Genomic DNA, 13,715 nt, shown 5'->3' with positions numbered 1-13,715 from the left:
TTTGGGAGTTAAATGATGTTTTAAAATAGCTGTTCTGGGGGTTGCACTCTTGAAGCCTTTCAAATCTGGTTGTGAAGCAGAAGCTTTCAATCCGAGCAAGATTACGAGATTTAGCAAGGAGATTCCTATTTGATACTAGCAACGGTACAGATCGTTCAGTCCCTCATGAATAATATACTAAGATTTATTAATTTTTGTCCCCCATTTATGATTTGGATAAATGTTTTATGTTTTGCTTAAAATCACTACAAACCCTGCTGTTTCATTCGCTTCTTGGTCTATTTTTTCAACATGATGTGTAATTAGTGGAGTTTTAGCCATTTTGACCCTGACTCAAGTGAAAAAATGAAATTGGAAGATAGATTGGGTCTGATATGACTCAGATCCTCTAACCTCTATGTGTTATAAAACTATAGATTAACATTTTGTAAACTAATGATTCTTTAATTGTTAATGATTTGTTACATTTTGGATGATTAGAAAGTGTAAAAGAGAGAATGAAGTGAATGGCTTTGTGGCTACGGGACAATCCCTGTAGTTACTTCGATTGTGTTGCAGTTTAGGATGTGGGGGAGGGGAAGTAGCGCCTGTGTAGAATGCCACTTCATTGATACACTGTAGTGAAGGTTGCGATGCATTTCTTCCAGTCACGGGTTGAATTTGCTCTCGGGACTAAAATATTTTGGCAGATTTGCATAGTTTAGGCAGTGTTTTATGGTGTTAGGAAATCGATTTTAATGTGTAATTAATCACTATTGGTGAAATATTTTTGAATGTGTTTCTAATCACATTTCCTTTGTGGGTTGTCAACGCTTGTAGTGAACGTGTGACGTGTCTATATATACACACGAAATCAAATGTAATATATTTTAATAAAGTTCCACAAGTAAATAGCTGCGTGGAGGAAACTGGCTAATGCCTTCAGTGAAATTTGATCTTGCATGAAGTTCCCAAGAATATTAATGAACAGGCAGATGGTCGAGCTGTGTTTGTCTGAGTGAAGACTTTGTTTCAATTTTGGGCACGCCAATAAATGGTGCATCTCGAACATTAAAGCTCAAAGATAAATACATTCTCACCGTTTCAATGTAGAACAATGCGGTAAAATGGTACAATGCAAATTCAACGTTACTATTTTTGTTTGAACTTTAGTTAGTAAGCAGATTGACGCATTGGACCTTTGGAAATGGCTTCATGCATTTTAGAGGATGCGATTCGCAGATGGATAAAAGGGAAATTGCATAGTAGATGCTGTAGTTTGAACGAAATGCATTTTATTTTTATGCAAATAGGGCAAGAGATTATAATGGATCATCCTTTTAAAACGATAGGCTGCCACATATATATGGTTTTGTAGGGCAATGATTTATTATCGGCTGCGGCCTATATCAAGCCTGGGGCTGGACTGCTTGATTGCCCCAGCTTGGGTTACGCGGATCTTGGCTAACGAAGCTTATGCAATTTGTGATAATATTTCCATGAAGAAAATGGATAAATGTTATAGATTATTTGAAAATCAGAATTGTATGTGAGTTGATTGTAGTAGGATCTTGCCCTTTATGATTGAGAAGTTCTGTTAAGGTTTCATTAGAGGCTAAATATTGAAGAGTGAGCTGGATATTCATTACACAATATCCTTGTACTGTAATAAATCCTAGTAGGCCATTTGTGAAAATGGCTGCTCCAGCATGGGTGGTTACTCTGCCCTGTAGCTGGCCTTCATTAGTAAAGAACACTGCCAAGAACCTTTTGTGTAGCTTTCTGCAATACCTACTTAATTAAGTTGTATGGTATTCTTAAAATATGTAGATTTAGGAGGAAAAGGCTCCTGAGGTAAAGCTCGTTTTGTATTGTTAGTATTCGTCAAGAAGCTCAATATTACGTTGAGCCTCATTAATTGTATTTTTATTGGAAATGTAATTGAAGTTGAGTTACGTGCTGCAGGTGATTTCATTCTCCTAAGTGCGAATATTATGTGCGCAAATCCAGACAGTAGTTGCTCTGAGCTTCGAAATTGTGAAGCCTTTTGTCTGCACGGCATGGAGTTCGGTAAAGAAGGAAGTGGGGAGGGGGTATAAACACAAATGGAAATGGAATTTTCTGAAATTATACTGCAGCGATGTCCCCCACAGCTGGCGCTTAATTGCTTTTACATGTTGTAATAACTGAAATTGCAGCAAAAGGATAATTACCATTGTGGATCGTTTTTCCTTATGAGTGGAGCATTTCCGATTGACTGCTAATTTAATGGATGAAGTCTGGAACCAGAGACATGGGCGCAGTTTCAAAGGCTATAGCAGCGTTTGCTAAGAGGCAGGGCCAGCACCTCCACAGCTAATATGTAACCTAAACACAAGGCAGCCATTTTCCTAATCTCAAATCACAAAAGATCAGTGAGATTACCTTTTATATTGTAAATAAGAGTCGCATTTTATAAAAAAACTTTACATATTTTTATTGTAGAGTTAAGCTTAAAAACGACTGAAAAAACTTAAGATAATGCTGGTAAATTTATTTAATAAAGGTGGTACTAATGGAGATGTTTCTTTAGGGAAATAATTTTGACTCAAGGCAGTAGTTTGAGAAATGACTTTGTAATGGGCTGGAAGATATTTCGTATGAGTTTAGTCTTTTGTGTCATGGCGTGCTGACAGACCGCGGTTGTTGGAACGTTAGGTAATTGGTTCAAGTTGCATTTCTTTCATTCTCTATAAGGATTTATGGTGAAATATGCGAACGAAATTCTTTGGCCCCGTTTTCTTCAGGAGGTGGAGCGATTGCAATACGAATTGCCCTGAATTGCGATGGACAGCTTGCCTTTTGATTTGTGGAACACATTTTATTTTGTACGTTCTATAAACGTAAAGAGAAATCACCTTACACAAAAATCATGTAGAGTTTATTTTCTGATAAGGGGATTCTGGTAGAGAATTTTCAACATTGTCTTATTCAAACATGGGTTCGGCTGAGACTGAAACACCGGAAATCGTTGTTGAAATACTGGAAGGCATACTCCACGTATTCAAATAAGATCAGCAAACCTCTCCTTTTTTGGAGAACTTCATACCCGAAGATCTGTAAAGATGTTTGTTTCGCGACCCATCTGTTGCAAAGTGTAAAAGAGAATTTTTAAAATCGCAATCTTTATAATAGTCGCTCTCTGGCCGCCCTGTTGCAGCTGGGAAGAGTCATTTTAAGGTTTGTTGTTGCCAGAGGTGTGTGTGTCGCCTATGGCGGATTGCCCGCCACCGCCCACCATTCGTGCTTGTCCAATATATTTGATAGAAATACCTTACCAGAAGTGATTGAGGCACTTTGAGAAATGAAGCTGACACGCACAGAAGGGCAGAGGGAAACTCCTCCATTTCCAAGGCCTTACTAAATTAAATCGGCGTGCCTCGAATATCACTGGCTCCAGTCCTGTAATGTATTAGCTAAAGAGTAGGGAGATATTCAAAGGACAGAAGGGGAGCTCTGGGCAGCCATGAATTAGGGACGCCATTTTTGGCAGGGAAGTGTGCACGTACCCAGAATAGTTCAAAAAATAAAACCCGTTCTAACAATATGGTTTTTATGCACTTAAGAAAAATACAGGGGAAGAGGGGGGTGGGGGAGTAGCGCTGTTCATGCTTTAGATTTGCCACTGTGGTTGCAAGTCTAATGTGACATTGCAACCAAGGAAAGGAATGCAGGGCGTGCGATTGCTCAAACAGCCAGTGCCTGGAGGTGGATTAATGTGCTTCAAGAGATTGCATCATCCACGCTCCCACTGGGCCCCTCAAACCTTTTCCAGCTGTAAAGTAGCCAAAAATAAACCAATTATGAAACTGCACAAACATAGGCTGCTGATTCTCTTGCAAGCTTTCTTGCAGCACGTAACAATGTAAAAAGGAGTTGCAGTCAACAGTGCCCTTCACCTCCCCCTTTCACGCATTACTTTTATTTTTTGATTTTTTTTGTTTTGTTTTAAAACATAACTTTAGATGGCCAGATTTAATTGCGTATAAAATATTTGCCAGCAACTAATTAAAGGTATACCATGCTATCACTCGTAATTCACCATGATGCAATTAGTCTGACGGAGCATTCACACGCTATCCATCGAAGTCGAAGGAAATCGCTCCAGTTTGGAGAGACAAAGCATACTTGCACTTCCCAAACACGAGCTGACTTGGTAGAGAATCATTAACACTGACAGCATGATGTTTGCGTGGTGACGTTTCGACACATGCGCACAAAACAGCAGTCAATTTTGTTACCATTAGCAATATTTCTGAAATCCAACTGAGATGGGGGTGGGGGCATCTTAGATTTTTTTTTATTCCCTTCGCATGCCTTGAACTGCAGAAGAACGCATTTATACAATATGGTGTGACAGCATTTCCCGTCAGAATCTACGAGTGTGGAGATTTGTTGTCATTCACCCCGTTTACGAAACCTCTTCAGCATTGCTGGAAGTAGAAACCACTAAAACATGACATTGTGAGTGCACCTTGAAAGAGTGCAGGAAAATTTTTAAAAATTAGTTCCTAAAAAATATGTTGCTTTCCACCTCTGTCATTGTACACCATCCGCAGCCCTAAAAGGAGTGCCAGTTACGGTGATTTCAGGCCTCTGAGCTGCTCTATAAATTACTACAATGATGTGGAAGAGCAGTCCAACTCGAATCGCCCTGTATTTAAAAATACATTTTCTCAACCCCTGTTGTAGATTGTGCCTGGATTCTAACAAGTAAGAGCTGTTGGTGTATCAGGGTATTTGCCTACAAACTAGTTTATATCCACAATTTACAACATATACATAGTGGGTCACAGGGAAGGCACATCTCCTCTCTAGATTGCCTGTCTGCTGCCCAGAGTACCTAGCACATTACTGCCTGAGTCAGTGCTACATCCTAATGTACCTCAGATTAGCATATTCATTCTGTTAACCCTTTATACTACACTCTTTCCCCCCCCTTCAGTATACTATTGAATTTTCAGCAACAATATGAAACTATATCTTTAACTATTTACATTACTGCCTCCTCATTTCTGCTGCCTCTCCCCCCCCCCCCCCCCCAAGAGTCCTGCAGCTATAGGTTGTGTCTCTGGGGAGCCTTCAGCACTCTCCCTAAGCATGTCCTGGTAACTGCTCCACTGGATTTGAGGTCTAGGAGTGGGTTCTGGGGTGGGTCAACACCTCTTGAAGCTTCTGGAGTATTTTGAGGATCTTTGCTTCACATGTTGTGGAAGTTGAAACCTTGTGATCTGGTGGATGTGAAGGCAATGATGGCTTGTTTGTTTCTCCAGACAGCACCAGACAGCATCTGGAGCAGATGATATAATGAGGCCTTCGCCTTTCTGTCCCAGATCCAAACTTGCTGGCGTGGAGTTAGAGGTGGCAGATCTTTTGCTTTGTCTGGCATTGTACCATTTATGTTTTCGCTGAGGTTCAATTCCTTCAATCTCACTTTATTATGGTTAGTGGGGGTGATTTGAGGCTGAAATTTCTGGCAGAATTTAACCCTGGTGTCTGATGGAAGAATCTCATCTACTCTCTGTGTGATGCCTATCTGTATACACGCGTTCCTGATAATTAGGGAAATGCTTTGATTGCAAGTTATATAAAGGGTCTCTGTGATCTGTCCCTTGTGGCATAGTGTGGCTGTAATCTGACCCTTAAAGTGTAGGTTTGTTCCTCCCTGGAGTTTTACCAGAAGGCTGAACAGGAATTGTGTAGAGCCACGCAAGGTGATCAGCCAGTATAGATACTCCTGTGTCTGTGTCAAGTTTGAAGCTTATTTGGAACCCTCTGGCCTCTAAATTGACGGACCAAAAGTCCTGGGATGTTGGTGAGCCTCATCTAGGAAGTGTGGGATAGGTGTTATCTTCTTGTGGTGCCGCCATTTGTCCTGTTTGTTCGAGACTCTAATTGAGCAGAAGCGCTAGAAATGTCCAGTCCTGCCACATTTGAAATACTCAGAGCCCCCTGCTGGGCAACCCTACCATCTGTGCTGTCATTTCGCGCCACGGCCCAGGCATTTCAAAGTGGCGGCAGACCAATTTCCCACTTTTAGTACCGCTTTGACAGGCTTCAGTGAGGGCAGGGTTACCAAGTTTGGGCCTGCAAGACAAGTGGACTTTATCGGTGCCTTGGTGTATAGTTAGGTGGTGGACTGAGTTCACTTGGGATGAGCTGATTGAGACAATGATGTGTGGAGGACTGTTGTCGATAAGGGCTAGTCATCGGGCCCAGAATGGTCGGGGGTGAGTAAGCAACCTCATCTGTGGCACGGGAGACATGGTCACAGTATTTGTGCCCTGCAGCAGTGTCACTTGGCTGAATAAAAAAAGCGTTGAAGGTTTTCAAACCTGTTACAATCACCTAAGGTGTAGTTGAGCCTCTGGGTATCAATGATCTGATGCGCGTCTGGCTCCACAAAAGAAAGGAAAGAATCAACCTGGATTGGTTGTGGATGGGTGAAGAGACCCGAGACTGCTCGGTACTGCAGAAAAATTTTATGCCGCGTCTTCCAGCAGCGATTTCTCTGTGGCTCTTTGAGACATGAAATGGATAGAGTAGGGGCCATGTCTCCCCTTACAGTGCTGCCATCGCTGCTCATCTTCAGCGAGGGTGTCGCAGAGATGCTTGATGAGATATCGTGCTGACCAGGGATTGTGGTTGTCTTGGACCATCGGTATTTGCTATATGGCGCCAACAAAGGACTAAATTGGTGCCGCCACCGCTGCTACCATGTTGTATAATGTGGTAAGTTTGGATTCTAACAAGGAAGAGATGTAGTGTATTGGGGTATTTACTTAAATACTAGTTTATTTACACTATTTACACAGTGGGTCACAAGGAAGGCGCATCTCCCCTTAGGGCTGCCTGTCTGCTGCCTATAGTAATCTAGCACATGACTGTCTGATGTCAGTGTTACATCATCATGTACCCCATCTTTCTACTTTCCGTGTGGAAGTGTTTTACCCTCTTGCTAATTGTCTTCCAGTGCTTTCAACAAGTTCCATTATTGCAACCTTAACTGGAGAAACTGTACAATTGTGTCCACACAAATATCACTTGCTTTTAATCAAAAATCTTGCAATATGGTACACCTGTATCAACACTGGTTTGCCTCCAGCTGAACTATTGCGTTCAGTTCTGGGCATCACACTTTAAGAAGCTTGTGAAGGCATTAGAGAGGGTGCAGAGAGGATTTACGAGATGGTTCAGGGATGATGAATTTCAGTTACGTAGATTAGAGAAGTTGGACAGGTTGTTCAAAATCATGAAGGGTCTGGACAGAGCAGATAGGGAGATACTGTTTCCAGTGGTGAAGGATTCAGAACCAGATTAAAAGTGATTGGCAAAAGAAGCAACATGAAGAAAAACTTTTACGCAGGGTGGCAAATTCACTTGAGGCCTTCAAAAGAGAATTAGATATTTATCTGAAGATAAAAAAGTTTGCAGAGCTGTGGGACTAGGTGAATTTGGCATGGACTCCTTCTGTGCTTGTAAGCATTTGATGATTCTGTGATAATATATTGGCAAAGTTGAAAAAAAGGTATGATAGGAAAAGAAAATTGTGTCTTGTTTTGCAACATTCAGCTTGGGTTTCAAAAACCTGTACTTCATAGTTGTAAGGAAGGACAGACCAAGACGAGAAAGTTTGTTGTTTTGAGGGTCCGGGAAAGAATGAATTTAAGGTAATATTGAGATATGTCTTGATTGCAAAATATCACTCAGCAAAGGAATGAGAACCTATGGCCCTATTGAAGCTTAAAAGGAATGAGAGGGGGAATTTCAATTGTGCACGGATCATAGAATTTTAAAAATAGAAATATTTTGACAGATTAGAAGCTAGAAATGGGAGAAGGATCATCTGTTAGAAGCTGGTTTTTTGTTCCCTTTCCATGAGCATGAGATAGCTGTTGTGATAGCTTTCCCCTTGATGGATTAATATTCAGCAGTTATGCTGTGGCACCCATATTGCATTAGAAGTTAATATGTTTTGGAATTATTGGATTCAGAGTCAATTTCAGAATTTAAAAGGGCATTGGCTAATGGTAAGTTTCCTTACTTTTATATATTTCAGAAAATTGTGCGGGCCCTTGCACTCATAACATTCCAGGTGATGTATGTTATTTGGGCATCGATGTAGCTTTGAGGAAATGTGTCACTACATTGAATGGGCTAAGATGCTTCAAGCTCTATAGTTTAATTCATCATTGAAGTTTTGTTTGTTAGGAGGCAAAATAATAATTGGGCTGGACCCTGTTCAAGTTTCATCAGCTGTGAACACAAAGAAATAGGAGCAGGAGTTAGACCACATGGCCCATAGAGCCTGCTGTGCCATTCAGTAAGATCATGGCTGATCTTGGGCTTCAACTCAATTTTTCCCACCCACCCCCCAATACTCCTAATTCCCTGAGAGACCAACAATCTGTCTATCCCAACCTTAAATGTACTCACAATGAAACATCCAAAACCCTCTGAGGTAGAGAACTCCAAGATTCACAACCCTTAGAGTGAAGTAATTTCCCTTCATCTCAGTCCTAAATGATCGGCCCCCTTGTCTTGAGACTGTGTCCCATGTTTTAGATTCCCCGACCAATGGAAACAATCTCTGTGTCCAACTTATCAAGCTCCTTCAGAATTTTGTAAGTTTCAATGAGATCACTTCCCATCCTTCTAAACTGCAGAGAATATAAGCCCAGTTTACTCAGCTTCTCATCATAGGACAACCCCCTCATCCCGGGAACAATTTTGTGAACCTTTGCTGTACCGCCTCCAATGCAAGTATCCTTTCTTAAATGTGGAGACCAAAACTGCACACACTACTCCAGATGCAGTCTCATCAAAAGCCTGTGCAACTGTAGCAAGACTTATTTATTCTTGTACTCCAATCCCATTGCAATAAAGGCTAATTGCATGCTGCACCTGAATGCTAACTTTCTGGATTCCTTGTACCAGTACACCCTCTGGATTCCTTGTACCAGTACACCCAAGCCTCTTTCAACATCAACACTTAAAATGTTCCTACTTTTTAAAAAATATTCTGCTTTTTTATCCTTATGACCAAAATGAATACTTCACATTTCCCTACATTGTATTCCATCTGCTGTCTTATTGCCTATTCATTTAACCTGTCTATATCTCTTTGCAGCCTCTTTGTGTCCTCCCCACAGATTACCATTCCACCTAGCTTGGTATCATCAGAAAACTTAGATACATTACTCTCTGTTTCTTCATCTAAGTCATTAATATAGATTGTAATTAGCTGAGGTCCCTTGCCATTCTCCATATTCACTGCCTGACAACTTGAAAAAGCCCCGTTTATATCTACTCTCTGTTTTCTGTCTGTTAATCAATCCTCTATCCGTGCTAATACATTACCCCCAACTGTAGTGGAATGTGCTGGTACACATGGCTCTGTCCAACACTCGATTGACCCTGAGTGTGGGTCCAGTGCTTTCTTACATTACTGTCTGGGGGGCACTGAACTCAGTCCCACATTAACCCTATATGTGTCAGACCCTTAAACTACAAAATGTAGCCCTTAAATTTCTGGGGTCTGCTCTTCGTACATATAGTTGCTGTCAAGTGAGTTCTGGGGAGGACAAGTGCAACTCTTTTTATTCTATTTGTGTCCTGTGATGTCCAGGTCTTGTGCAGCCTGAAGATAAATCTGATTGATTCACTGAGTCTAGCCACTTAGAAATTGCAGTTGTATGTTCTTGACGTTGCTGCCTGTGCTTCACCCCAGTAGGTTTTTAGCTTCAGGTTGCAGCTGGCTCCATGAGACATTTCTGGCATCAGTGGTACTAGCGTGAACTCACAGTACAAAAATCAAAAACAGGTTTAGTGAATTCAATAAGTTTGCATTGCAGTTCCTGTGGTATACATGAGGTCAGGAATTGACTCCACAAACACCTTTCTATGGTCCATACAGACATAATTACAGTGAAATTGCAATGAGTCAAAACTCAGATGACACAAAATTTGTTTATGTCAAAGTCTTTAGCCATTCCCACTGGCAGAGTGGCAAATCCCAGGGAATGGTGCCCATGATAAATTCCACACTGGCAACTCCGGATTAACCAAACTTTTCTAATCTTGTCATATGACTGTGTCGACCAATCAGAGCAGAGTCAAACCACACAAGAGCTCGAAATCGTGGTGTGCTGGGCAAGACAGCATTTGACATTGAGGTCCCCCTGTGAAAGAATGTGCAAAGCCTGCAAGTGTGGCTAAACCTGTTAGAAAGTTAAAGGTATTGCTGCTCATACAGGTTACAGCTCCACAAAACACTGATAACGAGGCAGAACAGGCTGAGGCCAACCAATCCAAAGACAAGGCACTTTATGCTTGCCTGCAGGAGGCTGGCGTGAAAACTTGTCAGGAGGCAGACGATGCCGTATGCTGCACAATGGAACTGACAGATGATGTAATTATTGATGCAGTACATCCTTCAACTGAGGCGTCTGAGGCGCCCGATGACCCTGAAGCGTCCGTGAATGCCCACCCACTCGCCTGAGCAGAAAAAGATTATGGAGTTTTTCTGGAGCTAACTCACGTCAATGCAAAGCTCCGGCCTTTTACAAGGTCAGGTCGTTGAAAGGGGTGAATAAATTGAATAAAGACTTTATCACACATTTACTACTTTACCGTGTTTTCATTTGGTTTTTGAATTTGTTGTTTTTGACTTGCACCATGTTTGTCGGCACGTTGAGTTACGTAGCGATGCAGTCATGCGGGGTGGGGCTTCCTCGGCTATCACAGAGCTCCACTTATCACAAATTTACAGGTGAATTCCCTGGGATTTGACTCATTGGGAGTTTTTGAATGATAGGTGTGTAGTAATATGGTGCTAAAGGCAACTGTGCATCACACTTTGGGGATAATGGCCAACTCAAGAATTTTCCTGGTCCTCCATGTGATGGTTAACCCTGGATTTGAACATATGCAGGTAGGGACAGAGTTCTTCCGTTGATGCTATTTAAAAAAAATTACAGACCTAAGTCATTAACCAATGGTACTCTTTGCTCACATTTTCAACTAATAAAGACTGTTGATGTGTAGCAACTGAAGATTTTATATTTTTGACATAAACAGGATATTTTGTTCCTGTATCCGCTCTTCAATCTTGAAGAGGCCCACCAGCTTGGTCATATATCTCTGATTATTTTAGATGATTGACTTGCCATAGAAGGCTGTCTTCACTTGCCTGGTTAGCTTTTATTGAGTTTATCTGAGTCTATATTACATAGGATTACGTAGGAGATAAGGCACAGAAACAACCATTTGGCCCAAGTAGTCCAGGCCTATGTGTATGCTCCTCGAGCACTCAATCTCCTCCCATCCATCCTCACCTCCATCTACCATTGTAAACATGTATTCGCTTTGCCCTCATATGCTTGTCTAGCTTTCTCTTAAACGCATTTATATTATAACTTCAACCATTTCCTGTACATTGCGGCTTGTTAAACTACACTATAGTTAATTCCATCATTGGTTGTAGGCATTGTGGAATATTGATGTTGCTAACAGTGACAAATAGGCTCCAACAATGTCTGCCATTATTTGCCTATTATTTATTTACCAAGCCAAGGAGCTGCAAGTGTGTAACTGAAGATATCTTGTTACCAATGTTAAGAGCAGAGAGGGTGACATGACAAACCTGAAGATGTGCAGAATTTTGAACCTATTCTCATTAGATGATTCATTATTTTCCAAATTTTTCAGAGTTTGCTGTTCTTTACATTGAACACTTTACAATTTCTATAATCTAGACCTGCTGTTTTTGGTACGAATTGCTACATTCCCTCAGATTATTGAAATTATTTTTGATTTTGTTAATTTTGAATCCGATTCATTCCCAAAATGTCAAATAGTTGTGTATATACAAAGCAAAAGCAGCATAAATAGAAATTTTACCCAGCATTATTCTGACTAGAATTTGTTAGATTTTGTGTTGGTGAAAGCTTTACCATGGCCATTAATCCCAGCTTTAGCATTCAAATGAGGAAAGACCCAGTGTTTTATGGGTACTGAGTCAGTAAACTGTCCTGATTATTTCAGAGTTTCAGGTGAACAGTAAGTGTATAAGTACATTTGACCATCTTAAGATAGTGTGAAGCAAAATAATTGGAAACAAATCAAAATATCAGTTTGAATGTTTATTTCTTAACTTCTCTTTTCTCTTCCCCTGGTTAATATATTACAAGGCACGTATTAAGAAGAATTCAGGGAAATGTCTGGTGGTGCTACAGATCCTTTCAGTGTTTTACATGTAAGATAATTTCTAAGTTGGAAGCTCATCCCAGTGGTGTGTTCTCCATTGTAAGGAGTATGTTTGTGAGCATTTACCAGGAATACTTATGAGTTTCACCAGGATTTACTTTGCCAAACTGTCATTAGACCAGCTGCTGAATTGCTGCAGCAATCATCATTTCTAAAAATAGGGTCATATACATGAGAGAGGATGCTTTAGGTTTCATTTTATTTTGCTAGGAAAAGGAAACATTACTTTATGGAAGAATCTAACATGCCCAAAGTAAAATTTGGACGGATTGTTCAGTATATATTGTTTAGCTGTGGTCTTAAATGTTATTTTACCTTTCTCTAAATATTGAAATCAATTTGTACGTTTTAAGTTCTCAGTGTAGTGTGAAATTTTTCTTCAATTTTTAGGTATGGTTTCTCCCTTCCCCTTTAAAATTTTTGCCCTCTTCACATCACTGTCAATGCAATCAGGTGTGTGGCAACCAAAGTATGGTGTGAAATCTTCTGTGTCTCTGGAGTGTTGCTTTTAGCTCAGTGCTAGGTGATGCAGGAATGGGAGTGTTATTTTGGTGCCTGGTGGGGATTAGGTATAGCGTGGCCTGGCCCTTTGTGGGTACATTGCTTAGCCTCAGGTTAAAGCCTTGATCAAATCCGTCTAAGAAAAAATAAATGACTGAGCATTAATTTTAAGTCTATAATATTGCTTTAAGTATGGGAAACTGAAAGTGATCTCTAGCTACCTGTTGCATGGCTGGTATCTATTAAAATGAAAGAATTTCATTCTTAGTTGAGAATGTCATTGTGAGTAGGTGGGTCACGCATGTCCAATGCAAATAGAGTTTCTGAATAAAATAATGCAAACCAGTTGTGCTTTTACTCCTGCCCTAAACGCACACAGTTTGCAAACTGTTGCAAAGTAATATTTTATGGAACCATCTCAGTTGGTCAAACTACTTCTTGTTGACAATTTTTTCTCAGAGGTATGACCTTTTCGTTTTCCATTTGTATCAAATGCCCACACAAAAGAATTGACCAATTTCAAATATAGTTTATTGAATAGATACATACACACACTGCAACGCTAGAGAAATTTACACACACACGTGCACACACACACACTGCAACGCTTGAGAAATTTATAATTGCTTTGAGGAATGTTTCAATAGAAAAAGTTTAAAGTAATAGAGTTTAAAGTAGCAAAAATAAGCCCTGTGAATAATAAAAACAAAACCTTTTATTTTCATTCTAGTGGGTCAATTTCAGGAGCTTCCTTTACAAAGCATCAACAGTGGTGCTTAAAATTCTGAATAAGATCTACGAGGATGCCTTTTAAGGTAGAAAAGTTGAGCAGCTTTCATTATTTCAGATGCCGATGTAGCCTATAACAATCAAAAACAGAATAAGTTAGTTTAAATCATTAAAGATATGGTCTACATCAGCTAATTTGT

General features: G+C 40.3%; 1 protein-coding gene and 1 long non-coding RNA gene across 18 annotated transcripts in view; one reads left to right on the top strand and one right to left on the bottom strand.

Annotated features, from left to right (window-relative positions):
* setd5 (SET domain containing 5) overlaps positions 1-13,715 on the top strand; it is a 175,017-nt gene that overhangs the window by 3,028 nt on the left and 158,274 nt on the right. The gene's annotated exons all lie outside the window — the stretch shown is intronic.
* LOC121279840 lies at positions 2,430-4,206 on the bottom strand. Its single transcript, XR_005943510.1, has 2 exons — positions 4,039-4,206; positions 2,430-3,103 (listed from the first exon to the last, which is right to left on the bottom strand). It is a non-coding gene; the product is annotated as an uncharacterized LOC121279840 (long non-coding RNA).

The sequence above is a fragment of the Carcharodon carcharias genome, chromosome 7, assembly GCF_017639515.1.
Source record: "Carcharodon carcharias isolate sCarCar2 chromosome 7, sCarCar2.pri, whole genome shotgun sequence".
Lineage (NCBI taxonomy): Eukaryota > Metazoa > Chordata > Chondrichthyes > Lamniformes > Lamnidae > Carcharodon > Carcharodon carcharias.
Note: the sequence above shows the minus strand (reverse complement) of the source record. Positions and strands in the feature narration are given on the sequence as shown.